Below are 17,677 nucleotides of genomic sequence, written 5' to 3'. Positions count from 1 at the left end.
ACTATTTTTTGCATCTGGTTTCTTTTGTTCAACAAAATATTTTTAAATGTCTTTCTGTTAGAAGTTTATTGTTTTTATGGCTTATTTGTTTATTCATTTTCTTATGTTCTAGTATATTATTGTAACAACTTTGTTGAGTTACACTATATTTTTGGCTATTTTCTTAGTTTTTGCTGAAGGAAGTAAAATATGTATCTTACCTTCTCAGAATTTACTCAGACTTATATCAACTTAATTCCAGTAAAATATGGAGATTTGCTCCAACATCACTCCATTACTTCTTCCATCCTTTTTGCTTCATTCTCATTTAATTATCTTTTTATTTAAATCCAACAATGCTGTTTTATTATTATTTTATGCAATTTTCTTTTTTAAAAATTTATTTAATTATTTTTGAGGCCATATTGGCTTATAACTGTGTGATTTCAGGTGCACATTATTTTATATCAGTTTCCATATAGACTGAATTGTGTTCACCACCAATAGTCTAGATTTTATCCGTCCCCATACATACGTGGCCCTTTTCCCCTTCCACACTACTGCCTGCCCCCTTCCCCACAGGTAACACTAATCTGGTCTCCTTATCCATGTTTTGTTTATCTTCCCCATATGAGTGAAATCATACAATGTCTGTCTTTCTCTGTCGGGCTTATTTCACTTAGCATAATACCCTCAAGGTCCAACCATGTTGCAAATGGCAGAACTTTGTCTTTTTTATGGCTGAATAGTATTCCATTGTCTGTGTGTATGTATGTGTGTGTATATATATATATATATATATCACATCTTCTTTATCCATTCATCCATTGATGGTCACTGAAGTTACTTCAGTGTCTTGGCTATTGTTAATAAAGCTACAATGAACATAGGGGTACACAAGCCTCTATGAATTGTTGATTTCATGTTCTTTGGATAATTATTCAGTAATGGGATAGCTGGATCATATGGTATTTATATATTGAATTTTTTGAAAACTCTCCATACTGTTTTCCATAGTGGCTACACCAGTTTGCGTTCCCACGAGCAGTGTACGAGGGTTCCCTTTTCTCCACATCCTCTCCAACAATTGTCATTTTTTTGTCTTGTTGATTATAGCCATTCAAATGGGTGTAAGATGATATTTCATTGTAGTTTTGATTTGCATTTCCCTAATAATTAGTGACGTTGAACATCTTTTCATATGCCTGTTGGCCACCTGTATATCTTCTTTGGAAAAATGTCCGTTCATATCCTCTGCCCATTTTTTGATTGGGTTCTTTTTTTTTGTTGTGGAATTGTATGAGTCCTTTATAGATTTTGGAAATTAACCCCTTGTTGGATATTTGATTTGCAAATATTTTCTCCCAGCTGGTGGGTTATCTTTTCATTTTGTTGATGGTTTCCTTTGCCTTGCAGAAGCTTTTCAGTCTGATGTAGTCCCACTTGTTTATTTTTTCTTTTGTTTACCTTGCCTGAGTAGACATAGTATTTGAAAAGATACTGCTAAGACTGATGTCAAAGAGTGTACTGCCTCTATTTTCTCCTAGGAGTTGTATGGTTTCAAGTCTTACATTCAAATCTTTAATCCATTTTGAGTTAATTTTGTGTGTGGTTTAAGCTAATGGTCTGCTTTCATTCTTTTGCACCATTTCTTGGTGAAAATCCACTTTTCCCAACATCATTTATTGAAGAGATTTTCCTTTCTCCATTGCTTTTTCTTGGCTCCTTTGTCAAAGATTAGCTATCCATAGATGTGTGGTTTTATTTCTGGGCTCTCATTTCTGTTCCATGGATCTGTGTGTCTCTTTTTCTGCTGGTATCATACTGTTTTGATTACTATAGCTTTGTAGTATATTTTGATGTCAGGGAGTGTGATACCTCCAGCTTTGTTCTTTTTTCTCAGGTTTTCTTTGGCTATTCAGGGTCTTTTGTTGTTCCATAGAAATTTTAGGATTCTTTGTTCTATTTTCATGAAAAAGGTCATTGGGATTCTGAGTGGGATTGCATTGAACCTGTAGATTGCTTTAGGTAATCTGGACATTTTAACTGTGTTTGTTCTTCCAATCCATGAGCATGGAATATCTTTCTATTTCTTTACATCATCATCAATTTCTTTCAATAATGTCTTAAAGTTTTCAGTGTATAGGTCTTTCACCTCCTTGGTTAAATTTATTCCTAGATATTTTATTCTTTTTGTTGTGATTGTAAATGGAATTGTATTCTTGACTTCTCTTTCTGCTAGTTTGTTATTAGTGTAAAGAAATGCAAATGATTTTTGCATGCCAATTTTGCTATAGTTGTTGATTATTTCTAATAGTTTTGTGGTGGATTCTTTAGGGTTTTCTATATAAAGGATCATGTCTTCCACAGTGAGCATTTTACTTGTTCCTTTTCCAATTTGGATACCTTGTATTTCCTTTTCTTGCCTAATTGCTCTCACCAAAACTTCCAATACTATGTTGATTAAGAGTGGTGAGAGTGGGCACCATTCTCTTGTTTCTGTTCTCAGAGGAATGGCTTTCAGTTTTTCATCAATAAGTATGATGTTGGCTGTGGGTTTGTCATATATGGCCTTTATTATTTTGAGGTACTTTCCTTCTATATCCATTTTATTGAGAGTTTTTATTGTAAATGGGTGTTGGATCCTGTCAAATGCTTTCTCTGCATCCATTGAGATAATCTTGTGGTTTTTATTCCTCATTCTGTTAATATGGAGTATCAAATTGATTGATTTGTGGATGTTGAGCCATCCCTGTGTCCCCAGTATAAATCCCATTTGAGTGGTGTATGATCCTCTTAACGTATTGCTGTATGCGATTTGCTAATATTTTCTTGAGGATTTTTGCGTCTATGTTCATCAGTGATATTGGCCTGTAATTTTCCTTTCTGTGTTTCCTTGTCTGGTTTTGGTATCAGGATAATGCTGCCCTCATAGTTTGAGTTAGGAACTGTTCCATCTTCTTCAATTTTTCAGAATAGTTTGAAAAGGATAGGTATTATATCTTCTTTGAATGTTTTGTAGAATTGTCTAGAGAAGGATTTGGTCCTGGACTTTAATTTTTTGGGAGGTTATTGAATACTATTTCAATCTCTTTACTTGCAATCGGTCTATTCAGATTCTCTATTTCTTCTTGATTCAGTTTTGGGAGGTTCTGTGAGTCTAAGAATTTATCCATTTCTTCTGGGTTGTCCAATTTGTTGTCATATGGTATTTTCTTACAACCTTTTGTATTTCTGTGGTATCTGCTGTAATTTCTCTTCTTTCGTTTCTAATTTTATTGATTTGAGCCTTCTCTCTTTTTTTTTCAGTGAGTCTGGCTAAGGATTTGTCAGTTTTGTTTATTGTCTCAAAGAACCAGCTCTTAGTTTCATTGACCCTTTTCATTGTGGCTATAGTCTGTATTTCCTTTATTTATGCTCTGATTTTTATTATTTTCCTCCTTCTGCTGACTTTGGGCTTTGTTTTTTGTTCTTTTTCTATTTCTTTTAGGTGTGATTTAAGATCACTTATTTGATATTTTTCTTGTTTGTTGAGGTAGACCTGTATTGCTGTAAATTTCCATGTTAGTACTACTTTTGCTGCATCTCTAAGAATTGGTATGCTGTGTTTTCATTTTCTTTTGTCTCCAGGTATTTTTTGATTTCTCCTTTGATTTCTTCATTGATCCAATAGTTGTTCAGTAGCATGTTGTTTAGTGTCTACATATTTGTGACTTTCCCAGCTTTTTTCTCACAGTTGATTTCTAGTTCAATAGCATTGTGGTCAGGAAAGATGCTTGATATGATTTCAATCTTCTTAAATGTATTGAGGTTTGCTTTGTTTCCCAGTATATGGTCTATCTTTGAGAATGTTCCGTGTGCACTTGAGAAGAATGTGTATTCTGCTGCTTTGGGATGGCATGTTCTATATATATCTATTAAGTCCATTTGGTCTAGTGTTTCATTTAAGGCCGCTCCTTCCTCATTGACTTTCTGTCTGCATGATCTATCCATTGATGTAAGTGGGGTGTTCAGGTTCTCTACTCTTATTGTGTTGCTGTTAATTTCTCCTTTTAGGTCTGTTAATAGTTGCTCCATTTACTTTGGTGCTCCTTTCTTAGGTTCGTATATATTAATAAATGTTATGTCCTCTTGGTGGATTGTCCCTTTTATCATTCTATACTGCTCCTCTTTGTCTCTCATTGTCTTTTTTATCTCGAAGTCTGCTTTGTCTAATATAAGTGTGTCAATACTTGCTTTCTTTTGCTTGCCTCTTGCTTGGAGTATCATCTTCCATCCCTTCACTCTGAGCCTATGTTTGTCTTTAGAGCTGAGATGTGTTTCCTGGAGGCAGCATATTGTTCAGTCTTTTTTTTTAATACATCCAGCCACTCGGTGTCTTTTTGTTGGTGAATTCAATCCATTTACATTTAGAGTGATTATTGATATGTAAGGGATTAATACTGCCATTTTATCTCTTGTTTTCTGGTTGTCCTATATTTCCACTGTTTCTTTCCCCTTGTATTTCTGACTGCCATTTCAGTTTGGTGGTTTTCTATGATGCTTTTCTCTTTATTTATGATTTGTGACTCTGCTCTGATTTTTTGTTTAGAGGTTACCAAACCTCAGCTCCATCTGTGATACTTTTCTCTTTATTTATGATTTGTGACTCTGCTCTGGTTTTTTTTTAGTGGTTACCATGAGGTTTGTATAAAAGATCTCGTAGATGAGATAGTCCATTTTCTGATAGCCTCTTATCTCCATTAGCCTAAGCAGGTTCCATCCTTTTCCTCTTCCCCTTCTATGTTATTGTTGTCACAAAATATTCTTTTTTTGTATCGTGAGTTTGTGGCTAAACTGAAGTGTTTATAGTTATTTTTGATGCTTTCTTTCCCTTTATCTTTTATGTTATAAATGCTTGCTAATCTATTCTGATAGAGAGCTTCAGTGTTCTGATTTTGTGTGCCCATTTATCTCCTCGCTGAAAGCTTTGTAAACCTTTGCCTTTTTGTTTCAGGTTGGTGGGCCCCCTTCACCATTTCTTGTGAGGCAGATCTAGTGGCAATGAACTCCCTCATCTTTTGTTTATATGGGAAAGCTTTTATTTCTCTATCATTTCTGAAGGATAATTTTGCTGGATAGAGTATTCTTGGCTGACAGTTTTTGTCTTTCACTATTTTTAATATATAATTCCATTCTCTCTTAACCTGTAAGATTTCTCCCGAGAAATCCACTGAAAGCCTGATAGGTGTTCCTTCGTAGGTAATTTTCTTCTGCCTTGTTGCCCTTAATATTTTTTCTTTGTCATTGACTTTTGACAGTTTTAATATGATGTGCCTTGGAGAAGGTCTTTTTCCATTGAAGTAATTAGGAGTTCTATTGGCTTCACGTACTTATATGTCCAGTTCCTTCCCCAGGTTTGGTAAGTTCTCAGCTATTATTTCTTTGAATAAGCTCTCTGCTGCTTTCTCCCTCACTTCTGCCTCTGGGATACCTGTAATCCTTATGTTTCTTTTCTTAATTGAGTCAGATATTTCTTTAAGAATTTTTTCATTTTTTAAAAATCTTAGTTCTCTCTCCTCGTCTACCTGAAGTATTTCCAGATTTCTATCTTCCCGGTCACTAATTCTTTCCTCCATAAGGTCTGCTCTATATTTTCAGGATGCTAGATTATTTTTTATCTCATTAATTGTGTCTTCATATCCAGAATTCTGCCCAGTTTTTTAAGGACTTCACTTTCTTTGATGAAGTATTCCTTCTGTTCATTAATTTCATTCCTGAGCTCATTGAACTTTCTGTGTTTTCTTGTAACTCATTATCTTTATGACAGCTATTTTGAATTCGCTGTCATTTAGATTGTAATATTCTGTGACTTCAGGTTTGGTTTCTGGAGACTTGTCATTTTCTTTCTTTTCTGCTTTGTTACTGTAGTTTTTCATGGTGTTTGATGAATTGATCATCTCCTGGCGCATTTGTGGTAGTAATCACCTTTTCTTATTTTGGTACAGCTTTGGTTACTTTGGTTCTGGTCACCTGGATCTCGTGCTCCTCCACTGAGTCCCCACAGGCTCAGCTGCAGCTGTCCTATGCACCACCTGTGCAGCTGTTCTTGGATTGGCCTGAGGTGCCGGTTCACAGGTGTTACTGTAGCTGGTGGAGGCCTGGGGACTTGTATACATCCTCCACTGCTGGTGGAGCTGGCATCAGGGTTGCCATCAATGTGGGCTGGGTCACAGGTTGTGTTGTTGTTCCTGTTGCTTCTGGAAGCAGATTCCACCTGCCACCACTGGAGGGGGGTGCAGGGGCTATTTCCCATTCTCTCCCTGTCTGCTTGCAGTTGTGCTGGTCAGGCTGCTCTGCATTTGCACAGACTGGCTGCAGCCACACAGCAGGTTGTGCTCACACAGGTGGGGCACCTTTGTGTGGTCTGGGCCACAGTGTTTGGTAGGCAGGCCCAGCCAGGCTGCTGCACTTGGTGGGCAGGTCATGTTCACATGGGCCGGGTGGCTGTGTTAGACAGGGTGAGGCACCTTAACATGGGCTGAGCCACTGCCACTTGATGAAGAGGGTTCATGCAGGCAGGGCCACCATGGTAGATGGGTGCACCCATGGGCTGGGCTACCACTCCAAAAGTGTTTGTGTGTGGGATGGGCTTCCCCCACCACCACTCCCAGTCATGCTGGCCACTGTATGAGGATCTGTGAACTGAATTTCTGCCACCAGGGAGGGGAATGGATCTACCCTTAGTTCCACTGTTTCCCAGGGGTCCAGTCCACCACCTTCAGATGTATAGCTGTGTGGATCTCTCAGGTAGCCTATTGTGCGGTGTAGGGAATCCTGCATTGGTGAATGGATATCCATTTAGTTATAACTTAGAGAGGAGAGACAAAGGGAACAACTCACTCTGCCATGATGCTGATGTCCTGCAATTTTCTTTAAATTAGTTAAGAGAAGAAAAGAGAAAAATATATTTATACTGTCCTTTACATTTACTTATATAGTAACAAATACTGGTGCTTACTTCTTCATGTGCATTTGAGTGACTACCTGGTATTATTTCTTTTCAATCTAGAAGTTCTAACTTTAGTATTTCTTGTAAGGTAGGTTTGCTAGGAACACATTTTACCAGTCTTTGTTTATCTAGGAATGTCTTTATTTTGTTTTCAAATTTGAATGACAGTTTTGCTGGATATAGAATTCATGATTGAAAGCTTTTTTTTTCTTTCACTACTTTGAATATGTCATCCCATTGCCTTCTGGCATTCATTGTTTCAGCTAAAATTTAAACTGTTAATCTTACTCTGGTTCCTTTTTACATAATGATATGTATTTTTCTTGCTGCTTTCAATATTTTCTTTTTCTTTAGCTTTTCACAGTTTGACTATGGTGAGTTCTAGAGTGAATCTTCTTGTGCTTATCCTACTTAGAGTTTGTGGGTCTGCTTGGATGTGTAAATTATTTCTTAGCAAATTTGGTAAAATTTCAGCCATTATTTCTTCAAATATTGTTTCTGCTTCTTTCTCTCTGTCCTCTCCTCTAGTACTCTCATTACGCATACGTTAATATGCTTCATGATGTCCCATAGGTCTCTGATGCTCTTTTAATTTTTCTTCATTCTTTTTCTTTCTATTCTTTAGATTGGATAATCTCTATTGGTCTGTCTTTGAGTTCATTGATTCTCTCTTTGGCTAGCCCAAATCTGCAGTTGAATGCTCTTAATTAATTTTTTCAGTTATTTTAATAATCCTCATGTTAAAGAGACACATTTTGGGGTGGCAAATTTTGTTCCCCTTCAGTCATTCAACAATGTTCGCACAATGATGAAATCACCAAATAATGCATTTCTCAGAACGTATCTCCACTGTTAAGTCACACCTGACTGTAATACGTAATTTTTACGTTAAGATTCTTTAGACATTTATTTCCCTTAGTATTTTGGTTGAAAAGATAAGCCAAAAGGAATGTATTGAAGGGAGAGTTGTAGAAGTCTCTATCGTGTCCTGGAGAAAGATTTTATTATGATACTAATCGTGGAAATAAGAAATAATAAACTTGAGAGTCTAAGAATAGGTGGTAATTCATGACTGCTAGCGTAAGAGTTGAGAAGAGGAAAAAATAAGGCTCATTTTGAGGAATTAACTCTGGAAGTATGCTTCTCAACTTTGTAGAAAATTGGGAGTATGAAGTAGAAACCTCATTTCCTAAAAAGAGATTGACATCTGGATTTATTGAACTAATTACTGGATTTCCTAGGGTGGTACGTAGGGTAAATGTGACACAGACAGGTCAAAGACATTGACGATGGAGAAAAGAACAAGAACACTACTGGTTTGGGTTTGAACCAACAGAATTGTTCCTTCTCCTTTCCCCCAAAGTTCTCAACTTATTCTCACAATTGGGGCAGCAGCATGAACTTTGAGCTGCTACAGAAGAGGCTACAAAGAGCATTGCAGAGACTAACCTGAAAACATGGCTTCTCAAATTATGGATGAGCATGAGAAGCATGTCTTAATTTACAGTGTTCTAGGAGTCAGGATTCTGATTAAATAAAAAAAAAAAAAAACTAGAGTGCTCCAAAGACACAGTTCTTGCTTAAGCAATTCTAATCCATTTTTTCCCAGATCAAAAAGTATTAATCAAAAAAAATCTTTTAAGATAGTAGCAAAAGAAATAGTAACAACAGTAAGTAAATTAGATATTTTCTTTTAAATAGAATGCCATTTACCCATCAATTTTAAGGGAATCACTTCAATTATATCAGAATCAATTATAATTCTGAATGGATTTATGGGTTCCATAGATCCACCTATATTTATTTTGTTAGTTCCTCTCGTGAAAAACAGAGCATCAATGTTTGAGATGGCTAGAAAGGGAAAAGAGTTTGGTCTTTCACTTTTTTTCTTTTTCTTTTTTTTTTGGTGAGGAAGATTGGCCCTGAGCTAACATCTGTGCCCATCTTCCTCTATTTTGTATGTGGGATGCCTGCCACAGCATGGCTTGATGAGCAGTGCATCAGTCCATGCCTGGGATTCAAACCTGCAAACTCTGGGCTGCCAAAGTGGAATGTGTGAGCTTAACCACTACACCACCAGGCCAGCCCTGTTCTTTCACCTTTAAAAAAAAATAATAGCTTTAATAAGGTATAATTCACATTCCTTAAAATTTGCCCTTTTATTGTTTTTTGGTTTTTTGGGGTTTTTTGCAGGGAAAGATTTCCCCTGAGCTAACAACTTTTGCTAATCTTCCTCTTTTTTTTTCCCTCCAAAAGTCCCAGTCCCAGGGTATAGGTTGTAATATCCTAGCTGTGGGTCGTTCTAGTTCTTCTATGTAAGCCACCACCACAGCATGGCAGTTGACAGGTGAGTGGTGTTGTTCCTGGACTGGGAAGTGAACCCAGGCCACCAAAGCAGTGAGCACTGAACTTTAACCACTAGGCCATCAGGGCTAGCTCTAAAATTTGGATTCCCTTCTAAAGTGAATAATTTTTAGTCATTTTCAGTACATTCACAGAGTTGTGCAATAATCACCATGATCTAACTTCAGAATATTTTCATCATCCCAAAAACAAATCTTCTACACATTAGCAGTCACTCTTCATTTCCCTAGTCCCTGGCAACCACTAATCTGTTTTCTATTTTTACGGATTTTCTTATTCTGGGCATTTCACATAAATAGAACCACATAATGATATCATCATGTAGTAAAAGCCTTTTGTGTCTGGCTTTTTTCAGTTAGCATAATGTTTTCAAACTTCATCCATGTTGTAGCATGTATCAGTACTTCATTCCTTTTTATTGCCTAATAATAGTCCATTTTGCTTATTCATTTATCAGTTAATGGACATTTTGTACTGTTTCCAGTTTTTAGCTATTGTGACTAATTGCTTCTATGAACATTTATATGTGAGTTTTATGTGGACATATGTTTTCAGTTCTCTTGGGTGTATACCTAAGAGCGTGATTTCCATGTCATATAGTAACTCTGCTTCACGTTTTAAAGAATGCCAAACTATGTTCCAAAGTGGATGCATCATTTTACAACTCCACCATCAATGTAGGAGGGTTCCAGTTTCTTCACATCTTCACCAACAGGTAGGCATCTAACTACATTTCTTTGCATATGGATATCCAGTTATCTCAGCATCATTTTCTGAAAAGACTATTCTTTCCCCATATAATTGTCTTGGCATCCTTGTTGAACCTCAATTGATCATAAATGTAAGGGTTTATTTCTCAACTCTCAATTCTATTCCACTAATCTGTATGTCTAGCCTTATGCCAGTACCACATTGTCTTGAGTACTGTATATTTGTGGTAAGTTTTGAAATCAGGAAGTATGAGTTTCTCAGATTTGTTATTTTTCAAGATTGTTTTGGCTATTCTAAGTTCCTTTCATTTCCATGTGGATTTGAGGATCAGCTTGTCAAGTTGAGTTAAAAAAAAAAAACAACTGAGATTTTAATAAAGATTACATTGAACCAATAGATTAATTTTTGGAATATTGCCATCTTAACAATATTAAGTCTTCCAATGCATGCACACAAGATGTTTTTCCATTTATTTAGATCATCTTTAACTTATTTCAACAAATTTTGTAGTTTTCTAGGCCAAAGTCTTGTGCTTCCTTTGTTAAACTAATTTTTAAGTATTTTTTATTTTGATGCTAATGTAAATGAAATTGTTTTCTTAACTTCATTTTCATACTGTTCATTGCTAGTATACAAAATTACAATTGATTTTTGTATATTTATCTTGTATCTTGAAACCTTGCTAAACTAATATTTTAGATCTTCTGTGTGCATGTTTCTTAAGAACAAAGATTTCTTCCATTTTAAGATTTCTTAAGATAGAACAGCATGTCATCTGTGAATACAGATAGCTTTACTTTTTAATTTCCAATCTGGATGTTTTTATTTCCATTTCTGGCCTAAATGTCCTGGCTAGAACCTCCAGCACAATGTTGAATAGAAGTAGTGAGAATGGACATCCTTGTTGAGTCCCTGGTCTTAGGGGGAAATCTTTCAGTCCTTAACCTTGAAGTATAATGTTAACTGTGGGCTTTTCATAGATGCCCTTTATCTTGCTGTGGGAGTTCCTTTCTATTCCTAGTTTGAGGATTATTATTATTACTATTATCATTAAAGGGTGTTGGGTTTTTCCTCATCTATTGGGAGAATCATATACTTTTTGTTCTTTATTTTATTTATATGAGTGTTATATTGATTGACTGTCATATGTTCAACCAACCTTGCATTTGGGAGATAAGTCCCACTTGATTATGGTGTATAATCCCTTTATATAATGCTGAATTCAGTTTGCTCATATTTTATAGATGGATTTTTGCATCTGTATTCATAAGGGATCTTGTTCTGTAGTTTTTTTGTGATGCCTTTGTCTGATTTTGGTACTTAGATAATACTGGACTAATAGAATGAGTTCTGAAGTGTTGCTTCTTCTATTTTTTTGGAAGAGTTTGTGAAGAATTACTTTTTATTCTTTAAATGCTTGATAGAATTCCCCAGTGAAGATATTTGGTCCTCAGCTTTTCTTCTGTTGGGGGAACATTTTTGATTACTATATCAATCTCTTTTCTCATTACAGATATATTCAAATTTTCTATTTCTTCTTGAGTCAGTTTTCACAGTTTGTGTCTTTCTAGGAATTTGCTCATGTTGTCTGTGTTATATAATTTGTTGGCATATAGTTGTTCATAGTATTGCTTTTTTTTTTTTTTTTTTTTTTTTTTTTGTGAGGAGATCAGCCCTGAGCTAACATCCGCCAATCCTCCTCTTTTTTTGCTGAGGAAGACGGCCCTGGGCTAACATCGGTGCCTATCTTCCTCCACTTTATATGGGACGCCGCCACAGCATGGCTTACCAAGCAGTACTTCGGTGCGCGCCCGGGATCCGAACCAGCGAACCCCGGGCCGCCGCAGCGGAGCGCGCGCACTTAACCGCTTGCGCCACCGGGCCGGCCCCCATAGTATTGCTTTTTAATCTTTTTCATTTTTGTAGTTTTGGTAGTGGTGCACCCTCTTCCATTCCTTATTCCAGTAATTTGAGTGGTATTTTTTATTAGTCAGCCTAGATAAAGGTTTATAACTTTTGTTGATCTTTTCAAAGAACTAAGTTTTTGTTTTGTTGATGTTTTCCTATTGAGTTTGTTTACTATTCTGTATTTTACTTTTCTCCACTATAATCTTTATTATTTCCTTCCTTTTGCTTGCTATGGGTTTAGTTTGCTACACTTTTTCTAGTTTTCTAAGGTGGGTTCTTAGGTTTTTTATTTGAGATCTTTCTTCCCTTTATAATTTAGGAGTTTATGTCTACAAATTTCTCTTTAAGCACTGCTTTAGCTGCATCCCATAAATGTTGGTGTGTTGTGTTGTTTTTTTGTGTGTGTGTGAGGAAGATCAGCCCTGAGCTAACATCCATGCCCATCTTCCTCCACTTTATATGGGACGCCACCACAGCATGGCTTGCCAAGCGGTGCATCAGTGCTCCCGGGATCTGAACTGGCGAACCCCAGGCCGCCGCAGCAGAGCATGTGCACTTAACTGCTTGTGCCACCCGGACGGCCTGGTGTGTTGTGTTTTTTATTTCATTCATCTCAAAGTATTTTCTCATTTCCCTTGTGATATTTTTTTCATCTCATTGGTTTTTTAGTAGTGTGGTTTACTTTCCACATATTTTTGAATCTCCCAAATTTCCTTCTATTATTGATTTTTAATTTCATTCCCTTATGCTCAGAGGGCACACTGTATGATTTCAAATCTTTTAAGTGTATTGAAATTTATTTTACGGCCTAACAAATGGTCTATGTTTGTTCTATGTGCATGTGAGAAGAATGTATATTCTGATGTTGGTGGGTGAATATCATATCTATATAATATATCTTTACAGATATATAAATAGATATAAAATATACTATATATAGTAGTTCTACTTAGTTTATAGTGTTGTTCAAGTTCTCTTTTTTTTATTTCTGTCTAGTTTTTCTTTCCATTATTGAAAGCAAAGTATTGATATCTTCAATTATTGTTTATGCAGTTGTCTTTTAAAGGATGTAGGAGAATAAAGTAGTTACAAAGACACATTTATATCATTTTATATTTACTTACGTACTTACTTTACTGTTGCCCTTTATTTCTTCATGTGGATTTGAGTTACTCTTTAGTGTCCTTTCATTTATACCTGAAGAACTCCCTTAGCATTGTTTGGTAGCTATGAGTTTTCTCAGATTTTTTTCTGAGTATGTCTTAAATTCTCCTTCATATGGAAGGATAATTTGGCTGGATATTGAATTCCTGGTTGGCACTTTTTTTATTCAGCACATTAATATATCTTCCCACTGCTTTCTGGTCTCCATGTTTACTAATTAAAAATCAGCTGTTAATCTTATTGAGGATCACTTATACATGATGAGTTGCTTCTGTCTTGCTGCCTCCAAGATTTTCTCTTTGTCTTTGGTTTTTCGCAGTTTGATTGTAATGTGTCTTGGTATAGTTGGTCCTACTTGGAATTCATTGAGCTTAATGAATGATACAGAGATTAATGTTTTTTCATCAAATCTGGGAAGTTTTCAGTCTTTTTTAAAATTATTTTTCTCCTTTATCTTTCTCCTCTCCTGTGATTCCCATTAGGCATATGGTGGTATACTTAATGTTATGCCACAAGTCCCTAAGACTCTGTTTCTTTTTCTTCATTGATTTTTCTGGCTGCTCCTCAGTCTCCATAGTCTCAGTAAACCTATTTTCAAGTTCACTTATTCTTTCTACTACCAGCTCAACTCTACTCTTGACCCCTGTGCTAAATTTAATCTCAAATTTTACTTTCAACTTCAGAATTACTATTTTTAGAAATAATTTTGATTTATTTATTGATATTGTCTATTTAGAGAAACATAGTACTCAAACTTGCCTTTGGTACTTTAGAAATGGCTTCCTTCAGTTCTTTGAACATATTAAAAAGTTGATTTAAAGTTATTATCTATTAAGTCCAATGTTTGGGCTCCCTCAAGGACAGTTTTTATTGACTGCTTTTTTGCCTGTGTACATATTAGTCAGCTCGGGCTGCCATAACAAAATACCATAGACTGGATACCTTAAAAAAAATTTTATTTTCTCACAGTTTCAGATGCTAGAAATCCAAGATCAGGGAGCCAGCATGGCTGCGTGCTGGTGAGGGATCTCTTCCTGGCTTGCAGATGCACATTCTTTCTGTGTGCTCACATGGGCTTTCCTGTCTCTTTGCACTTCTTCTAATATGTTTGTTGTAAATTAGACATTTTAAATAATACAAGGTGGAAAATCCAAAAATCAGACCAAGTCCAGTGCTATTGTTCTTGCTAGGTTTTGTTTGTCCTTGTCATGTTTATTTATTTTTTTACTAATTATGTAACGTCTCTATTCTTGTTGTGTGTGGTCACTGAAGTCCCGGCTTAGTTATCTTAGTGGTTAGCTAATAATTGGACAGGGATTTCCTTAAGTGACTTAAACCAATAACTGTCCTAACCTTTGCTAGAGGATCTTTGGGTGTGTTGGGTCATGCCCTCAGCACTTTGGCAGCCAGTTCACAAATATGCCTATCCTTAACTTTCTTATTGAACAGAGTCTCAAAGTCAGCCAGAGGTGAGAGGTTAGGGCCTTCTCAGAGTTTTTTTAGGCATTCACACAAACCTGCAGATGCACTTGTCCTTGTAGATTCTCAGGAACTTGTTGGAACTTTTCAAATCATGCTATGGATATCTCATTCTCCAGCTATTTCTTCTAAATTTTTTGATCAGCTTCTTGTCTGCTCCAACTGATATCACTCCTTCAGGTAATTGCTCATTTTTTTCTGAGAGAAAAAACTTATTTTCATTGAGTGCAGTCAAATTAAGACAAGCCCTGTGAGTGTGGGTTTCTAGGCAACTGTCAGATAAACCAAATAAAGATACTTCTCTGACACGGGATTTGGGGGGAGCTCCAAATCCATTCTTTTACTTCCTGTAGCTACAAGCCTGCTGGGTTTCAAACCTTATGCAGAGCAGGGAGGGGAGATGGGATTAGGGCACATTAAAATACCACAAATCTTGTTCTCACTAAAATAAAGCCATTTTTATTGAATAATTACCTCTTGGATTGTTGCAATCCTTTGGTTAATATCTATAGTTCTGAAAAGGTTGATTTGTTGACATTTGTCCATGTTCTTATTTCTGTGGAAGAACAGTATGTGCAGATCCTCCTGCTGTCACTCAACAGTGCTCTGTGCCTTTGGGCCTTTCATGAGCATTTGAGTACACCAGTGTTTGTGAAGGATAAAGCTGTGGTTTACCATATTTGTTCCATGGAACCAACTTTGACTATGGAAACATGCTTTAATATTTTAACTGTATCAATTTGTTTCAACCCTCACTCTTTGTTTTACTATCACATTCAATGTTCTATCATCTTATTCCCAGCCAAGGGAAACTAAGCTATCACATCAATTACCATATCCAAGTTTTTGCTTTTTTCTTACCACTTCGTTCTTCCTCTCATAATTATTCTATCAAGCAAGAGTATAAATATTAAAAGTGGAAATATACATGAGATAGAACTATATCCTGGCCAGCTAAATATTTGATTAAAGTGACCAAGAGCAAAAAACCTTTAATGTAATTTTAAGCTACTTCCATCCAACTTTTACATTTTTGTGACATTGGATTTACATTTAAATCATTTAAATAATTTTATACATCAGGAAATTTGAGTTCCTATTGTTTGTATTTGTTTGCAAAACCTGTGAAATTATAGTGACTGTTATATAAAAATTGACTAACTTTTTGTTTGTTAGTTTTAGCAGTATATAGAGAACACTTGATTATATTTCAGCTGCATCTGAAATATTTCAGATGACGAAAATAAATGACAGCTCAGAGGAAGACTTCATCTTAGTCAGCTTCTCAGAGTATCCCCAAGCTGAGTTCATCCTTTCTCTGTTTGTCTCTGGATTCTATTCCATGACATTCACAGGCAATGCGGCCATAATCTTGGTCTCCCTCCTGGACAGCTAGCTCCACACCCCAATATACTTATTCCTCCAAAACCTCTCATTTCTGGACATGTGCTCCACTACCTGCATTGTCCCTCAAATGCTGGTAAACATGTGGGGAAGTAGTAAGAAGATCAGCTATGTAGGCTGCAGAGTTCAGTATTCTGTGGCCTTGGCTCTTGACTCCACAGAGTGTGTGCTTCTTGCTGTCATGGCTGTTGCCCATTATGTTGCCATCTGCTGGCCCCTATGCTATGCTACAATCATGCAGCAACAGATCTGCCACCTTCTTGCAGCCATGTCTTGGTTTTGGGGGTTTGCCAAGTCTCTCCTTCAACCCTCACTGGCCATTGTTTTGCTTCTATGTGGCCACCACCATGTGGATCATTTCTTTTGTGAGGTGCTCATCATTATCAAGCTGTCCTGTGTGGACACTGGTCCAACTGAGTCAAAGATGTTAATTGCTCTCCTGATCACTCTTGCCATTCCAGGCTGCATCATCCTTAACCCTTATGCCTGCGTCACCAGGGCTGTGCTGAGGATGCACTCTGCTGAAGGACAACAGAAGGCCCTTGGGACTTGTGCATCCAGCCTAATGGTGGTCTCACTGTTCTATGGAACCGTCATGTTCATGTGCTTTCAGCCTAAGAGTAACTACTCTCAGAATCAGGGGAAGGTCCTCACCGTTGTTTATATCATTGTTGCCCCTGTGGGAGATCAAGATTTGGCCACCCTGAAATCTATCTCTTTACCTTGGTTGTTTTCTCTGAGGACATTTGACCTCCCCCACTAACTGCCTAAAGAATTTGACATAGTAACTCCTTCCTGGAACAGATCTTCCATCTGATGGCTGTAATGTAATGTAAAATAGATGTTACAATAGGAAAGGCACCAACAAGCCCATCTTATCAGAAGTTCTGTCTCTGGCCACATTCTCTGGATGGCCCTGCAAGGAGTTGCCAGACAGACATTTACATTTATAAGGGAAACCTCCATTTGTAAAGGTATCTCCCTCTCTGTATTGGGAAGAGGGGGGATGACCTCATTTATAGAAACTTATCAATGTGGAAGGTGAGGCCTTAAATCTGCATAATAACCTTACTCTTATTTACTGTGCTTTAGTGGTAATCTCCTGTAACTGACTCCCCCCACCCCCAACATGCTCCTTTGTCATTGGCTGAACATGGTATTTAAGATGAGAATTTCTGCTATTGTGTTGAGAAACGCAGTGTCCCTGCTTTCTCCCATGTATACATGTTATTAAACTTGGTATTATTTTCTCTTGCTAACCTGTCTTGTTAATTATTTGGCCAGCCATAAGAACCTTAAGGAAAAGGGCAGAGGGAGATTCTCTCTCTCTCCCGACACCCCCCACCCTGAACCCACTAATCTATACACTGAGGAACAAAGATGTAAAGAGGGCAATTAGAAAAGTGGTCTGGAAGGATTCCATTTAAGAAATTATAGTTCCTGGAATTTGAGTCATAGAAATTATTTGGGCAATGGATTAATGGCAGGAAGAATAGTTTTCCTTTCAGATTTCAAGCCAAACTAATTGAAAGACAAATGAATCAAGCACTAAATACAAGCTTAATACAAAATTATAGTCATCAACCATGGTGTCTTATAACAAATCATATAATACAGGCATTCTTTCACATTTTGCTTTCCTCAAAATCTGTAATCTGGATATTTATCAATATTTGT

At 36.6% G+C, this 17,677-nt stretch overlaps 1 pseudogene; it reads left to right on the top strand.

The window, feature by feature from the left end:
• The first annotated feature begins 15,830 nt into the window (after positions 1-15,830).
• Positions 15,831-17,427, top strand: LOC131410260 (putative olfactory receptor 2B8; annotated as a pseudogene).
• The last annotated feature ends 250 nt before the right edge of the window (positions 17,428-17,677 follow it).

The sequence above is a fragment of the Diceros bicornis genome, chromosome 1, assembly GCF_020826845.1.
Source record: "Diceros bicornis minor isolate mBicDic1 chromosome 1, mDicBic1.mat.cur, whole genome shotgun sequence".
Lineage (NCBI taxonomy): Eukaryota > Metazoa > Chordata > Mammalia > Perissodactyla > Rhinocerotidae > Diceros > Diceros bicornis.
Note: the sequence above shows the minus strand (reverse complement) of the source record. Positions and strands in the feature narration are given on the sequence as shown.